This window comes from Erythrolamprus reginae, chromosome 4 (assembly GCF_031021105.1).
Source record: "Erythrolamprus reginae isolate rEryReg1 chromosome 4, rEryReg1.hap1, whole genome shotgun sequence".
NCBI classification, from domain to species: Eukaryota; Metazoa; Chordata; class Lepidosauria; order Squamata; family Dipsadidae; genus Erythrolamprus; species Erythrolamprus reginae.
In genome coordinates, this window is record NC_091953.1 from 130559952 (window position 1) to 130571989 (window position 12038).

A 12038-nucleotide genomic window follows, 5' to 3' on the forward strand; every position below is an offset into this window, starting at 1 on the left:
GCATTCAAGCAGTTATGTTTTGGAAGGAAAAATTCATAGAGTCATTTTGGAGAGGGGCGGATCAGCATCAAATCCCTACCTGATACCAACAGGATTTTCTAGCAAGACTTCAATGACCATATTTTCTTGGGGGGGTGGAGATAAAATAAAGGACACTTCGGAAAAAGGAACATTTTTTTTAAAAGTCTGTTGAAAAATATAGTGGTTTATGCTTATAACTTTGCTTTACCTAAAATTCAAAAGCAAAATCAAGAAGAGCAGCTTCTTGTGATGTCCCTGCATTTGTTTGTAAGAGAAAACTGTAGCAGATGCCTGTTGGAGTTTACAAAAGCCATCCTGACCCTTTGAGCTTAATCTGATTCTCAAACAGCACACAGTAAGGTTGATGTGAGCAGACAGCCTTTAAGCCCAGGTGTCATCGCCGAGTGTACCTCTTGGCACCAAACACACCTTGACAGATCTTCTTGTTCAGTTTCTCTGTGGGTTTTTTGCTTTTTTTCTTTGGCTGAAAATTTTTGATAGACTATTGGTTTGAAACATATGGAACTCCAAAGGAGTCATTGCCCCAATGAGACTCTCTGGTCCATATAATGCTCATTTGACCTCAGACACACCCAACTGGGAATTTATGATGAAACTGATGAAATCCTACTGTACTGTTGCTTGGGGATATCACATGTTTTATAAGAGAGTTAAGAAAGAGATCAGTAGAACTTTTAAAAAGTTTTTATTTATACATTTTTCTTTTAACATATATAAGTGCTCAATAAGCAGTGTATTGTCTGAGTCAATTTGCAAATTAACTACAACAACAAACAGACGTATCATTATTTGGAACACAACATGCCAGACATCACAGTTGTCAAGGGCTGAAAAGTATAGGTTGTTTTTATATTGCTGTACCAGGAGATGTCAGAATTGAAGAAAAAGAACTGGAAAAAATTATGAAATATCCCGACTTGGCCATTGAAACTACACCGCTATGGATGAAACCTGTAACAGTGATACCCATTGTCATTGAGGCATTTGGCACCATGTCCAATAATTTCACAAAACACATCAAGAAATTGCACATTCCTGCAACACTACTACTCAGAACAGCTTACATTTTAAGAAGATACTTGGTTGATACCTAGGATGCTGACAGCAACCCATATTAACGGGTCAATGGAAATTATGATGCACCTTTAAAGGTTCATTTGAGTAAGTTTCATGTCTAATGAATAAAAGGATAACAAGAATAAGAACAACAATATTTTTACTTACTGTATATATAATGGTATTCTTCCAACTTTTAATTTCTACCTTTATTATCTTATCATTGGTAAAACAAATTTCATTTTTTTTTAAAAAAAATTCCTTTATCTTTAATATTAACCTATACATTTCTGTACAGTCTAATATTTATAATTATATTTTTATCTGCAGGTTAGGGGAACTTATTATTGTTGTTGCTGTTAAAATTAAAATTTGTGAAAAGGGAAGAAACAGTTTTCTTTGGACACATTTTATTGAGAAGTAAAGATGTTGTCAGCAACATAATTTAAAAAAATATATTTTTAGAGGTCAAATATTTTAGTCTATATTTTTAATAGATTTATTCACATTAGATAAATAAACATGTTATTATTTTAATAGAGATCTTCAGATGTGTCTTTTTTAAAAAAGTAAGTTATTGTCAATGATTCAATGATATAGAATGCCTTTCTTGATTATATTGACCAAACATCCTGCTCCACTGTTATATCTAAGTTTAAAGGTTACTTGCTCTACTATCTGTTTATCTAGGGTGAAGGTTACTTACTTAGTCAGCTCTTCTATTGTTCTAGCTAAGAGCAAAAGGTCAAACTGGCAGTCATGTGCTCACCTGCTTGCTTTACAGGATCTATCTGTATGATGTATGTTGTACCTGTTACTAGTTAAATATCACTGAACTTGTATGCACAAGAAATTTTCTATAAAAATAAATACAATTGTCTGAGCAAGCAGGGTTTTTGAATACAGTAGCGTCTCAACTCCTAGCTTGGTTAAGCTTTGCTCAGGAAACAGGTCTCCATGTCTATGATTACTATAAAAAATACTATGGACATCTGTGATTATTGCTCATTTCTATTTGGATCATTTTCATTATTAAAAAAAAGTTTCTTATCACAAACATGTTAACTTTTTCAAAATAAAATATGTTCTTTTGTTTCAAAGTTTTGCTTTATTATTTGATTTGCTAACTTAGTGTAAATTGCTTTGAGATGGAGTGGTGTTAGTAGTGAAAATGAGACAGACTAGATTAGATGGATGGATGATAGATAGATAGATAGATAGATAGATAGATAGATAGATAGATAGATAGATAGATAGATAGAGCGAGAGAGCGAGACAGACAGACAGACAGACAGACATAGCTAGGTAGGTAGGTAGTACTAGTAGGTAGGTAGGTAGGTAGGTAGGTAGATGGATAACTACCCAAACATAAAGTTCAGATTGATCAATAGGCAATGTAGAATATAATAGGTCTTTATTTTGAATTGTGATTTTGGTCATATCATAGTCTATGCCATAATTAAGAATTCTTTGCCATGCCAGATGGAAAGAGAGTGCTATGTAATTTTTGTCATGGCTGATATTTCAAGACTTAATTGGTAATCCTAAATTCATCATTCATGGCAATACTTTGCTTTTCTGGCCTAGAATGAACTGGACTCAAATTGACAATTTGTTTGACCACAAAGCAGATTAGTAGTGAAACAATCAACTGACTGTTTGCCTCCAATTTTCACAATTATTGGCAATCTAATCAGTCTTTATTCTCCTTTCTCTCTCCCTCCATTTTTAATGAATTAAACTTTAGGTGTTAGTCTATTTCATCCAATTAGGTATGTACAGTTGTAACCCTTTTATACACTAGAGATATATCATTCAGAATAAACAAAGGACCACAGGTGGAAAGAGATGTCTAATTTTGTTGGAGAAACATTATCCTGTCCTAATGTCTTTTTATCTTTTCTATCTCTACTTTATACTTATATTATGCTAAACATACTACAATACAATACTATATTTGTATGACAAATAAAAAATAAATATAGCAATCATGGGCTTTCCCAAATATGCCCATGTTACACCAACACTCCGCAGTCTGCACTGGTTGCCGATCAGTTTCTGGTCACAATTCAAAGTGTTGGTTATGACCTATAAAGCCCTTCATGGCACCGGACCAGACTATCTCAGGGACCGCCTTCTGCTGCACGAATCCCAGCGACCAGTTAGGCCCCACAGAGTGAGTCTTCTCCGGGTCCCGTCAACTAAACAATGTCGCTTGGCGGGACCCAGGGGAAGAGCCTTCTCTGTGGTGGCCCTGACCCTCTGGAACCAACTCCCCCCAGAGATTAGAATTGCTCCCACCCTCCTTGCCTTTCGTAAGCTTCTTAAAACCCACCTCTGCCGCCAGGCATGGGGGAATTGAGATAGCCTTTCCCCCTAGGCCTTTACAATTTTATACATGGTATGTCTGTATGTATGTTGGCTTTACAATAGGGGTTTTTAACTGTTTATATTGGATTGTCATATGCTGTTTACTACTGTTGTTAGCCGCCCCGAGTCTGTGGAGAGGGGCGGCATACAAATCCAATCCAATCCAATCCAATCAAATCAAATCAATAAGTTCTGTCCTCAAACCAGAAATTTTCTTAGCATCCAATATGGCTTGTATTATCTCAGAATTATCTACTCTCCATAGAAAAACTTGTAGTTCATCAGGTTCAGCGATGGGTTCTGATTTTCTTCACTGCTGGTTCATTGAGTGATGCGCCGCATGGGTGCACAGGCCTGCCCTGTGCTAAAAACCCCAGCTTCTATGCATGCGCAGAAGCAAAAAAATCTAGATGGTTCAACTAGTTTCTTTAGAACCGATCCAAACTGGGATGAACCCACCTCTGATCTGGATCCATTAAAAATCACCTTTCAGTAGTAATTTGATGATAGCTGCTTTTATTTCTGTAAACTATGGCTAAGTTGAGGTGGAATTTCGGCATTCTGGGATAAAATTTGCTGAATTCTGAATCTTTCTGACCTTTCTGATGCTAATTTGACTCCAACCATTCTGCTCATAGACTACCAAAGAAAGACAATATTTCTGATTTTTTTCTCCCCATTCATTCAAAAATGAAACAATTTTTCAAGAGGAATAAAATACTGCAAAATCGGTAACATGGATAGGGTGCCCTGATTTCAATATTTTATTTATTTATTTTTATTTATTTATTTTGTCCAATACACAATGAGGGTTTTAGTGGGTATATATACACATAGTAAAATACATGATGAAGAGGAGATACTCATAGTAAAATATATCTAAGAAATAATAGAAAAGAAGGTATAGTAATAGAACTTATCAATGAAAGAATAGAAGAAGAGATATAGGAATAGAAGAAAGGTATAGGAGATATAGGAGAGCAATAGGACAGGGGATGGAAGGCACTCTAGTGCACTTGTACTCGCCCCTTACTGACCTCTTAGGAATCTGGATAGGTCAACCGTAGATAATCTAAGGGTAAAGTGTTGAGGGTTAGGAGTTGACACTATGGAGTCCGGTAATGAGTACCACGTTTCGACAACTCGGTTACTGAAGTCATATTTTTACAGTCAAGTTTGGAGCGGTTAATATTAAGTTTAAATCTGTTGTGTGTTCTTGTGTTGTTGTGGTTGAAGCTGAAGTAGTCGCCGACAGGCAGGACGTTGCAGCATATGATCTTGTGGGCAATACTTAGACCTTGTTTAAGGCGTCTTAGTTCTAAGCTTTCTAGGCCCAGGATTGAAAGTCTAGTCTCGTAGGGTATTCTGTTTCGAGTGGAGGAGTGAAGGGCTCTTCTGCTGAAGTATCTTTGGACATTTTCAAGGGTGTTAATGTCTGAGATGCTATATGGGTTCCAAACAGATGAGCTGTATTCGAGGATGGGTCTGGCAAAAGTTTTGTAAGCTCTGGTAAGTAGTGTGAGATTGCCAGAGCAGAAGCTCCGTAGGATTAGGTTTACAACTCTTGAAGCCTTCTTGGCTATATTGTTGCAGTGGGCTTTGGCACTTAAATCTTTTGTTATTAGTATACCAAGGTCTTTAACCGATATATCTTATCAATGCCGATGATATCTAATATTTATCTAAGTTTCATTCAGTTTGATGGGATTTCTCAAAGGGCTGTTTACAGCAAATTTATCCGTGAGTCTATTCTCTCAAACTCATCTTGGCCAAAACACAAGTTTTAATATTTTGCTCAGATGCTGGTAGCTCTTTCCCTTTGCTGATTTTTGTTCTAATTATCTACAAAGCCATGAGTTGATATGAGGCTTGTTAGGAAATTGAATCTGCAAGAGAATCATAGTGTCCTCGGTTATTTTTTTGCAGCCCATCATAGAAACATAGAAACATAGAAGACTGACGGCAGAAAAAGACCTCATGGTCCATCTAGTCTGCCCTTATACTATTTCCTGTATTTTATCTTAGAATGGATATATGTTTATCCCAGGCATGTTTAAATTCAGTTACTGTGGATTTACCAACCACGTCTGCTGGAAGTTTGTTCCAAGGATCTACTACTCTTTCAGTAAAATAATATTTTCTCACGTTGCTTTTGATCTTTCCCCCAACTAACTTCAGATTGTGTCCCCTTGTTCTTGTGTTCACTTTCCTATTAAAAACACTTCCCTCCTGAACCTTATTTAACCGTTTAACATATTTAAATGTTTCGATCATGTCGCCTCTTTTCCTTCTGTCCTCCAGACTATACAGATTGAGTTCATGAAGTCTTTCCTGATACGTTTTATGCTTAAGACCTTCCACCATTCTTGTAGCCCGTCTTTGGACCCGTTCAATTTTGTCAATATCTTTTTGTAGGTGAGGTCTCCAGAACTGAACACAGTCTTCCAAATGTGGTCTCACCAGCGCTCTATATAAGGGGATCACAATCTCCCTCTTCCTGCTTGTTATACCTCTAGCTATGCAGCCAAGCATCCTACTTGCTTTTCCTACCGCCCGACCACACTGCTCACCCATTTTGAGACTGTCAGAAATCACTATCCCTAAATCCTTCTCTTCTGAAGTTTTTGCTAACATCATAATCAAGTCTTCTACTTCATTGACCCAATTTTTGATATTCTAGAATGTCATAGTCTGATGTTCTTCATATACTCTAGATAAGACGTTATATAGAGACAAAGTTGTATGCTAAGTTAGTACAGCTTAATATATGTATCGTTCTATTATATTTGAAAAATAGTTGTTTGGGTTTTTGCAATCCTTTTGTTCTTTGTAAATCAAAACAAATAAAGTAGGTTAGAACTAAACTGAAAAATCACAGAGGTATAGAAGGGACCCGATAATGCAATGGAGAGGAATCAATCAAAGAAAAATGAAATGGGTCATATTTTATCTTTTTTTTTGTTTGCAAAATGAAATGCATTTCTTCATTTAACATGCCACAGGAGACTTCATTAAGAGTTTATTTTCCCATCCTTTGTGTCTTAAAATAGACTTTTTCAGGAAATACAGGTAAATTCAATTATTCTAATGTGCTGAGAATATTATTTCCTGGCTCTGAAGAAAATGATTATGATAGGGTTGGACATAGCAAAGGCAATGCTAAATTTCAAGCCCTACAGATAAGGCTCAGTAGTTTCAAGCAACATGGATTTAGGCAGTGGTGGGTTTCAAGTTTTTTTTTTTACTGGCGGTTCTGTGGGCATGGCTTAGGGAACATAGCTTGCTGGGTGTGGCTTGGTGGGTTGGCAGGGGAAGGATACTGCAAAATTCCCAATCAGCAGGAATTTCGAACCTAGGGTTCGAACCTATTGGTTACACAAAAATGCAAGATCTTTCTCGTGAAATACTTCTGAACTGGAATTGTTATCTTCTTGCTAGAAACTAATCCCAGCGACCGGTCAGGTCCCACAGAGTTGGCCTTCTCCGGGTCCCGTCGACTAAACAATGTCATCTGGCGGGACCCAGGGGAAGAGCTTTCTCTGTGGCGGCTCCGACCCTCTGGAGTCAGCTCCCTCCAGAGATTAGAACTGCCCCTACCCTCCTTGCCTTTCGTAAACTCCTCAAAACCCACCTCTGTCATCAAGCGTGGGGGAACTGAGACATCTCCCCCTGCCTATTTAGTTTTAGTGGATGATATGACTGTATGTATGTTTTTTATTTTGGGGTTCCTTGTTTTTAGATTTTTTAAATGTACAATTGCTATTTTAGATCTTAAATTATTAGATTTGTCAATACATATTGTTTTTTTATCACTGTTGTGAGCCACCCCGAGTCTGCGGAGAGGGGCGGCATACAAATCTAATTAATTAATAATAATAATAATAATAATAATAATAATAATAATAATAATAATAATAAACAAGAAGAGACATGGGGCTACTCCTGAAGAATGTTCAGAGACTACAGTTGGTCCATAATGCAGCTGTGCAAGTTGTTGTGGGTGCACCTAGTTACACCCACGTTACACCAATCCTCCATGTGTTGGCTCCCGATTGGTCTCCAGATGCAATTCAAGGTGTTGTCATTACCTTTAAAGCCCTACATGGTGTAGGGCCAAACTTTCTTCAAGACTGCCTTCTACAACATAACTCCCAGCAACCAGTAAGGGCCCACAGAGTACTATTCTCCATATTTATGTGGTGCCTCTTTGTTGGTTAATTTTTGTGTTGATGGCCATTGTTTCCTTGTGCTGCCAAATCCTCTGGTCCTAAAATAGGGATAAATCAATCTGCAATCATATTATTATTTTTATCATTTATTAGATTTGTATGCCGCCCCTCTCTGAAGACTCGGGGCGGCTGACAACAGTAATAAAAACAATATAGTAGTGGAACAAATCTAATATTAAAAAAGCATATAAAACCATATCATTATTTTAAAAAAACCAAACAACACATTCATACCAAACATAAAACAAAGTATAAAAAAGCCTGGGGGAAAGGTGTCTCAACTCCCCCATGCCTGGCGGTATAAGTGAGTCTTGAGCAGTTTACGAAAGACAGGGAGGGTCGGGGCAGTTCTAAAATCTGGGGGGGGAGTTGGTTCCAGAGGGTCGGGGCTGCCACAGAGAAGGCTGTTCCCCTTGGGCCCACCAAACGACATTGTTTAGTCGACGGGACCTGGAGAAGGCCAACTCTGTGGGACCTTATCAGTCGCTGGGATTCGTGCAGTAGCAGGCGGTTCAGTAGGTACTCTGGTCCAATGCCATGTACATATCCCTGGTTATCTTTCTACCTGCCCAGGCAACCAACTCAGTAGCGGCAAAATTGAATGTATGTTTTTGTCGGTTACAATGTGAGACTGTCAATGAGTTCAAGTCTCCTCCTCTGACCATTTGCTTGTGGTTTTTTTTGCAATTCCTTGGAGAGGGCATACAAATCCAATAAATAAATAAATAAATAAATTTGGGGGATGAACAATTCTTGTTCCATGACTCCATGGGCTTCAAGAACATTTTCAACTTTGGAACGATAACAAATGATGAAAAGGCACAGGTTCAGGGCTTTGATTTACAACAGAAGAGTAGAAGTGGACTGCATTGGAACAAGTGAACCTGCACTTTAATATGACAAGTAACAGTAGACAGGTAGTAAATTTGATCTGTCAGTAATCATAAGCAGAACTACTTCAAAACCTTAGATTTCATGTGACAAGTGACAACCAACGTAACAAAATCACAAGAGGCAAGCAGACATCATAGAGGACTCTGAAGTAATATTTATCTTTCTCATCTTCAACATAGTTGTAAGAGGCATACATAAGTACACCATTGTGCCTGTCCTACTGTCCTATTGAACATATTTATAGTTTGCATTTATGGAATATTTCCAGACACTTTTGATGAAGGAAAGGGAAGCAAAATCCTGCATTTTCAAAGAAAGATTGAAAGACAAGGATGATTAAATTACTTAAAACCCAAGTAAAACAATAGTTTTGGTAAATTCAATTAGCCTAATGTTTTCACTTTTTTTCAGGGTTTTTTTTTCCATTAATGTTTGTAACTATCAACAAAACCACATCTGCTTGTTTACAAATTATTTAAATTATAAAGTATACAATCTTCTCTCTGAGATTAGAGCTCCTTAATCCATTTCTAGGAGACAACTCATATTTTCATCTCCAGTTCAATTTTTAAACTTAGAAGAGTGATAAATTCAACTGCTGTTTTAAATGGGATTAATCTGCCTTCTGCTTTATTTTGCTTTAGAAATGGGAAAATGGGATGCAAGCTTAATGAACAAATAAACTTCTTTACAGAACAAAGCCATAGGCCAGCTGATGAAGCTAGCATTAACCAGATTAATTAGGAATCTTCTAGTTTCTTTTCAGTCATTTAACCAAATCACTTCCCCGAGGTTTTGAATGAGAAAGTAACAGCTGATATTTGGAAATAAATGACTTGATAATATGTCAAGAAATACCAACTGTATAGACTAGGTGAAACTTGGTTAAATGTCAGCAACTGTGAAAGGAGTCTTAGTGGACAATAACTTAAATATGAACCAACAATGTGTGGCAGAAACTAAAAAAGTCAATGCTATCCTAAACTGCATTCATAAAGGGATAGAATGAAGTTCTACTCTCCAAAAAGACCTTGACGCTGTTTCTGAGTGGTCTAACACATGGCAACTCCAAATCTCAACTAGCAAATGCTCTGTCCTACACATTGGGAAGAAGAATCTGAACTCCAAATACGAACTGAATAATCAAATTATCACAGATAATCCCCACTAGGTTAAAGACCTTGGTATACTAATAACTAAAGATTTAAGTGCCAAAGCCCACTGCAACAATATAGCCAAGAAGGCTTCAAGAGTTGTAAACCTAATCCTACATAGCTTCTGCTCTGGCAATCTCACACTACTTACCAGAGCTTACAAAACTTTTGCCAGACCCATCCTCGAATATAGCTCATCTGTTTGGATCCCATATCGCATCTCAGACATTAACACCCTTGAAAATGTCCAAAGATACTTCACCAGAAGAGCCCTTCACTCCTCCACTCAAAGTAGAATACCCTACGAGACTAGACTTTCAATCCTGGGCCTAGAAAGTTTAGAACTAAGACGCCTTAAACAAGATCTAAGTATTGCCCACAAGATCATATGCTGCAACGTCCTGCCTGTCGGCGACTACTTCAGCTTCAACCACAACAACACAAGAGCACACAACAGATTTAAACTTAATATTAACAGCTCCAAACTTGAATCGAGTTGTTGAAGCATGGAACTCATTACAGGACTCTTTGTCTGTCTTTTTTTTGAAAACAATAAAAATATATTAAAAAAAAAAAAGAAAACCATCGGAATTGACAAAATCTCCATCTGTCAATTGCAAAAGGCCGCTTTACTGGGATCCGCACACATAATTTGCCACTACATCACTCAGTCCTAGGTGCTTGGGAAGTGCCCGACTGGTGATGAAATACAAAATCCAGCAGAGTGATCTCGTTTGCTGTGTTGTATTGACATAATAATAATAATAATAATAATAATAATAATAATAATATAATTTAATATTAATAATTTATTAGACTTGTATGCCGCCCCTCTCCGAAGACTTGGAGCGGCTCACAACAAAATACAAAACACAAATCTAATATTAAAAACAATTATAAAAACCCATTATAAAAACAGTCATACCATCCAAACAAACCATACATAAAATAAAACAGCTAAGGGTCAATTAGGTCCCCCAAGCCTAACCGCATAGGTGGGTTTTCAGTAGTTTGCAAAAGGCAAGGAGTAAGGGGCAGTCCCAATCTCCAGGGGGAGTTGATTCCAGAGGGACGGGGCCGCCACAGAGAAGGCTCTTCTCCTGGAGCCCGCCAGACGACATTGTTTTGATTTTGAAAATATCTTTTGCAAACTCCACATAGGTGTTAGGAAGGGCATCTGGCCAGTAAATGTTTAGCTTCATTCAGTAAGCACCCAGAATAAAGATATTAAAGGTTCATAAATCAGTTTTGGAAATAATTTGGGATTCTTCTTGGCATACATTTACCTGAACAAGTTGAGGCGATTTCTGTAAGTGCGGCATAAAATTATCTCAGTTCTAACATGTCCCTTTGAGCCAGTCAGCTTCGAACCCTTGGCAATGAGTAGAGTTAGCCTGCAATACTGGATTCTAACCATTGTGTCTCTATGGCACAATGTATGTAACATTAAACCTATACTCATGTGCATCCGAGTTCAACCAGGTCTGAGATTCTTTCTAGTGGTTGAATTTCTAGCTCAAAATTTTCTTTGTTTTAATTCAAATCCATTCTAAATCACCAATATGGAATTATCTGGGTTGTACAAACAGCATCATGTGTCTACTCTATCTAGAGACTAAAAAACTTCAGAAGAGAAGGATTTAGGGGTAGTAATTTCTGACAGTCTCAAAATGGGTGAGCAGTGCGGTCGGGCAGTAGGAAAAGCAAGTAGGATGCTTGGCTGCATAGCTAGAGGTATAACAAGCAGGCAGAGGGAGATTGTGATCCCCTTATATAGAGCGCTGGTGAGACCACATTTGGAATACTGTGTTCAGTTCTGGAGACCTCACCTACAAAACGATATTGACAAAATTGAACGGGTCCAAAGACGGGCTACAAGAATGGTGGAAGGTCTTAAGCATAAAACGTATCAGGAAAGACTTAATGAACTCAATCTGTATAGTCTGGAGGACAGAAGGGAAAGGGGGGACATGATCGAAACAGTTAAATATGTTAAAGGGTTAAATAAGGTTCAGGAGGGAAGTGTTTTTAATAGGAAAGTGAACACAAGAACAAGGGGACACAATCTGAAGTTAGTTGGGGGAAAGATCAAAAGCAATGTGAGGAAATATTATTTCACTGAAAGAGTAGTAGATCCTTGGAACAAACTTCCAGCAGACGTGGTTGGTAAATCCACAGTAACTGAATTTAAACATGCCTGGGATAAACATAGATCCATCCTAAGATAAAACACAGGGAATAGTATAAGGGCAGACTAGATGGACCATGAGGTCTTTTTCTGCCGTCAGTCTTC